Source organism: Mercenaria mercenaria, chromosome 3, assembly GCF_021730395.1.
Source record: "Mercenaria mercenaria strain notata chromosome 3, MADL_Memer_1, whole genome shotgun sequence".
Lineage (NCBI taxonomy): Eukaryota > Metazoa > Mollusca > Bivalvia > Venerida > Veneridae > Mercenaria > Mercenaria mercenaria.
Window position 1 is genome coordinate 90,406,757 of NC_069363.1, and position 6,000 is coordinate 90,412,756.

Consider the following 6,000-nt stretch of genomic DNA (forward strand, 5'->3'; position numbering starts at 1 on the left):
GTAAATGACGTTTTATCAGTAAAACGAAATAAAAATGAAATACAGTCAAACCTGTCTATAAAGACCACCCTTGGGAAAACCAAAATGTGGTCTTTATTGGGAGGTGGTCTTTATTCACAGGTTAAAATACACTGTAAATGTTAAAATGGGAAACAAAACATGTGGTCTTTAGAGCCAGGTGGTCTCTGTTCAGAGCTTTGTACCTTGGTAGTTCATCTTTGTTCCTCATATTAAAAAAAAACAACGTTATTTTATCAAAATATATAACGTTTTGCCGCAAGTGATAAAACAAATCATACTTTGTCTTTGAAACGTCATTCCTATCAGTTACGGACGTTGACTTTCCTCGCTTTGGTTGAATACGCTTCTGTAAGAAAATAGTGCTACAAGGAAAGCCATTCGCTTGATTTAACTTTTACCATTAATTCTTGAATATGATATGCAAGAAAAAGATTCGATCACTGGTTGTAGGCGCAGATTGGAATATCCGGCTCTCGGGTAACTGTTTATGTGGTAACTCGGCAGAGCCTCGTTACCGTCTGAACAGTTACCCTGGAGCCAGATATTCCCATCTATACCTACAACCAGTGAAAGAATCTTGTATTCCAGTAATTGCAAAATGCAATCCAGTTTAGGTTGTAGTTCCGTTGACCACAGTAGAAATGATGCTAGGCTTAGTATGTGTTATAAGATATACAGTTACCGTATGTCAAAGTCTCTGTAAGGCTTACCAGCTTTATACAGGCTTATTGTATATCTCTTTTTTGTATATCTCTTTTTTTTTTTTTTTTTTTTTTTTGCTGTCATGTCTATTTTGGACTATTCAAGCAGATTGTCTCAAATTTTCTATTTTAATTAGCATTCTGTTTTTATTCATCTGTTGGAAACTTTCCCATTTTCCCTTCATTCTCTATGATTTGATAGGCCCTGGAGTTGGAAAGCAGATCACCGCGCAGTTTGTTACGGTTTCAGTATGCCTTTGCGAGTAATGTCCCTTTTCGCTAGTTTTGCGGTTCAAAAACTTGCTAAAAAGACGAACTGTATTTAAATGGTTATTAGGCCCGTTCCTGCCCAGTTTGCAGAAAGCATATCCATGAACTATACTGTAAGTATTTTTTAATGCGTTGCATAACGCTCTTATTCATAAGTATTGAAGATTTCCGTTAATTACAAATATGTTGACACACCCTTCCAGTATATTGGTTTAATGTGAATGTCTTTTCAGACCTACCAAGGTGCCCGCCCATGTCTGAAACAATGCCCAGAGGGACAAATTTGGGTCTTCCTCCACTAAAAGCTGGAAAAGTAAGTCGTCACATGACCTACATTCTTTTGGTGAGACTGTAAACCCAACAAAAACTTTCCTGTACTCCATAGTATCTCTTTTTGATCACCTGAATTATTTCCTGTATCATAATTACTGTATTCAACATTTTTTTTTCAAAATTTTTCATCAGTGTTTTGCTATATAATCTCTAACCTTTGACATGCTCTACTTTGATTCTGTAACACAGCAAAAACAATGCCTGTTTGGTGTTAAGGGGCGAGAGGGATGTTGACTATTTAATTATACCTGTTATGAACAAACTCAGTCGAACCGAGTCTGCTCTCAGTCGAACCGAGTCATTTGTCAGTTTGCTTGGTTGCGATGTATGCTCTTCTCAAATATTTTATTAACTACCAACCATCAAAACATCAGTCTTTAAGTGTCATGCGGCGGCTATAAAAAGGCACCACGTACGTGGACTCAGTGTTGTTCTAATTGTTGTCTAAAAAAACGTTAAATCCAGCCAGTTTATCTGAATAATAGAGTTGGTTCAAGTCGAGAGGAGTTGCACGTTTCATTATCTCTCATGAACAGGCTCAAACAGGCCAGCTATTGTTTTTGCTTCTTTTATATGTTATTCTAATCATAATACTTTCTGTACTGAAACGCTTTGAAAACGAGCACCTGACATAACACTGAATAACCCCATTTTAAAGCAAAGATTTGTATCTTAATTTTGTTTGAGGATCTAGCATTATAAGTTACTCTTGCACATGTAGAATTTCATAAAGGAGAAACGCATAATCACCTTTTAATGTTTTGCCAGAAGACACCCATGGCGGAAACAAAAGTCACAAAATTATACAAATTTGTTAAGATACTGTACTCAAAAGTAACCTTTTTTGTAATTGTTGATGACTGTTCAACAGTTTCAAGATTAGTGCAGCCTAAATGCATATCTATCAACTTTGAATGCTGATTGTTAATCAACGAGTTCCCGTTAAGCATGTTTAGTTTTCCGTTTTGATAATCATACGCTGGAATTACTGAAATTCTAATATATTTTATAGCATAAATTGTGTTGTATCGTTTTAAACATATAAAATGTATATATACGCAACCCTTTTCAAAAGGCTTTTGCATGAAGTATTTCGAAATTCCAAATGTTGTTCCAAGCTCAACCCTATTGTGCTTTTCTTTGAAAAATTCCGCCGTTCAAAAATGTATATTTCTTAACTTAAGTGTTTTTTATTATTATTATTTTCAGTCCGACAGTTGTATGAGAAGAGATTTTCATTATATCGCACAGCACATAGCGGAGAAGTACATAGAAGCCAATCAGGTCAAACTCTTGACTTGACTCCTTTTCTTTCTACATTCTTAATCCTATCAGACTTTATGTACTTTGTCTACAGTTTAACATTTCTAAGCCATCTTCAGTATATATGCCGCTATCATTTTCTGTTATAGTCAAACTTCGATAACTCGAACTGGGATAATTCGTACACCACCCTTCTCTCGAACTCGTCGTCAGGTCCTGGAAAAATCCCTGTAGAATGAATATTGTTCGATAACTCGAACAACCGATCACTCGGACAAATTTTGCTGGTCCTGTCGAGTTGTAGATAATTTGGTAGCCTTAAAGTGAGCATGGCCTCTTTAAAGGTCCAATACTAAGGAAAGTGAACATTTTAATTTCTTTTAAAAAGCACAGAAACTATTTCATTTTATTGGAAAATGAAAGTTGGTATGTAGAAATTCGAAATAAATCGCAGTATATGTACAATTATTTTTCTTTGAAGTATGAAGAAAGTTAAAAAGACCTGGGGGGTCATTCTGTCGATTCATTGGAATTTCAACATAATACACATACATTTCTTTGAGTTCCAAAGACCTTCTGTAAATTTTGACCTGCCAATCTTCATTATTTAGTGTCTTGCAGAAGTCTATGCACTGGCTGTGAAAAAAATTGTCAACTCACTTTCCCTTAGTAATGGACCTTTAACCCTCTTGAAAAATCCTTTGCCATTGAAATAGGCGAGAGTGTGTCCTGCAATATCTTCGACATAGACTGCACCCTGTCAACACTTTTCTCATCATGTCACCTCGCGTAAAGCATGATTGTTTCATTCCAAACGGTATCTTTCGAGGTTGAAAAAGAAAACATGTCAGTTGCATCAAAGATTTGCGAGTAATCTTTACTTAGGTATAGCTTTCTAAAGAAAAATTGTCTTAATGAAGTTTAGATTTTTATCTTCATCATTTCAGTTCTGTGTTTAATTTTGTTAGTATTTCAGTTCAGCATATGGTGCGTGTGGTCGTCTGTTCTTACTGTTACAATAGGGGAGTTGAGTTGAGCTGAACTGAGCTATATGTAGCGGTAGCGGGTCTGATAATACAAATGTACCAGCTTCTAGCATCTTGTCTTCGTCTTTGTTGATATCATTTAAACGTCTGACGGACACATTTATTGTGAATTCGACCTTATGTTTGTATAGATTTAGCGTTCCTGGTTTTCCTGTAAAAAAATCGATTTTTTCTATTATTCCATTCTGCTCTGGATTGTTTTCTATGGGACGTCAGCATAGGGTTAAATTTGCACATCTTTGTATGTTTCGGCAACACAACGTTAATCTGTGTTTATATATTGGCCTCAATACTGTGGTAAATAAATATCAAGCACTTACTTCTATCAGGTAAAGGGCATCCATGACTGAATGGTTATGGTCCCCGTGTTCGAATCACTTGCCCCTCACCAGTGTAGGTGGAATTATCGGTTTGGTTGTAGAATTCTTCATGTGAGGAATCCATCAAATTACGGAAGGTCATTTTTTGCTCGGGTGCCTGCTCGTAATGAAATAATGACCTGAGGAACGTTTGGATTCTTCACTGTCAAAAAATAAAATAGTCGCCATATGACCTAAATTGTGTTGGTGTGACTATAATCTCAACAAAACCCCTACTTTTGATTTAAAGCATATCTGCTGATCACCTAAAAAATGATCTTACCGACTCCAATATTTAGCTATGGATCTTGGTGTCGGGGTGCCTATTCTGTGGTTGTGTCTCTGAAATCATTTGTCTCTGGATTCACCTTTGATTCTTGGGGGGATACGGGTACAGAATCCAGTAACATCTTTAAAATTAAACTTTCCGCCGTTATATAAATGAAAATCGGCGCTAACCTCCCCCTCCCCGCCCACCCCACAAAATGATAATAATACTACTACAATATTAAGTGCTGCGTGGCGGTAGTAAAATGTTTCCCAATCTGGGAATTCTTGTCATTTTTATCTTTTAAAAGATCGTGTAACATACCGAAGATGCTCCTGGTTTCTTATCGTGCAAGGTGTAAACTACATACAAGGGACCTTGAATCAAGTTGCACCAAAAAGGACTGGAGGCGTTGCACGTTCCATTAGCTTCGAACCTAGTCTTCGGTTATTTTTGTTGGTTGCGTTATAGATCAATGTTTGATAAACTTAATATATTATATCAAGGCTGTGTACCGAAAATAGACTGAATACAAGACATACTAGTTTTCTGTAAGTGAAGATTTTTTTTGCATTAGGCGTAAAAAAAATGTCTGTTTCCGGTATCACGACCTGCACTTAATTTTTAGCCCGACCGTAAATGTTTTTATGGCCTTAGAGAATATTTTTTTCAACTTTTGAACAAAAAGTTGCAAAACTTCACTTTTTATGCTTTAAACATGGTCATTGATGTTAGAAATCAACTTACTGATACTCAAAAGGCATAACCCTCTTATTTGTATTCATTTTTTGACATAAAAATAATTTCCGAAAAATCCAAAACAAATTGTTTCCGACCTACCTACCCAAATCCAAATTATTTTTGAGCATGTTACCGGAAACAAATATATATATTTTTAGGCCTTAGAGTTATAGAAATTAAGGATTTGTTTCATTTATTTCTTTGTTAAATCTTATGCGCAGTAAAATGTGTTCATAAATTAATGATAGCTATAGTTTCCATATTAAGCAAAGGGAGATGTTTGTTTTATTATTATTCGTAAAGTCTATATGAATTATCTCTCTTCTAACTGTATATGATATAGTTTAGTTTGTACTTTGGCTCAGTGCTGTTACTACTTAAAAGAGGTGTGCTTAGGTTAGTGTAAGAATGGGCGTTGGGGGATCAGAGAGTTTTGAACGTTTCAGTGTCGCTTATAAACAGGCACAACCAAATTAAGTCGGTTGCTTGCGATAATTTTAAAAGATTTTCTTATAGGAATAACTATTGCATTTTTAGGAAGTTTACAAATCATCACCAGATTTTAAGAAATTGATTCAATTGCCACTCCTAAATATACATACATTTACTGTATTGTATGTGTTTCAATGTATGTACATGTATGATTTCTTTTGTCTTAAACAGAATTTATGACTTGGTTTTGATTTCTTTAATCTTCTTAAATTATGACCCTTAACTTCTCTTCATACATGTGTAGTCTATAACTAAATAATATCATTTACAAAATGTACTTTTAATTACAAGTTTCTAAATAAAAGGTTTCTAATGTAGCTTTTACTGTAAAAAAGAAATGGGTTCTATTTCTAGAAGAGGAAATAAATCAAAGTGGCAAATCAGGAGCGCCCTGTACAAGCTTCTAAGCAGATTAGCACAACATGCTGTGAAGCAAATAAAGCCTTTCTCAACACCTACAGACACAGCTGCCGCCTGAAACTTATTGAATAAATAAAACTAAGGAG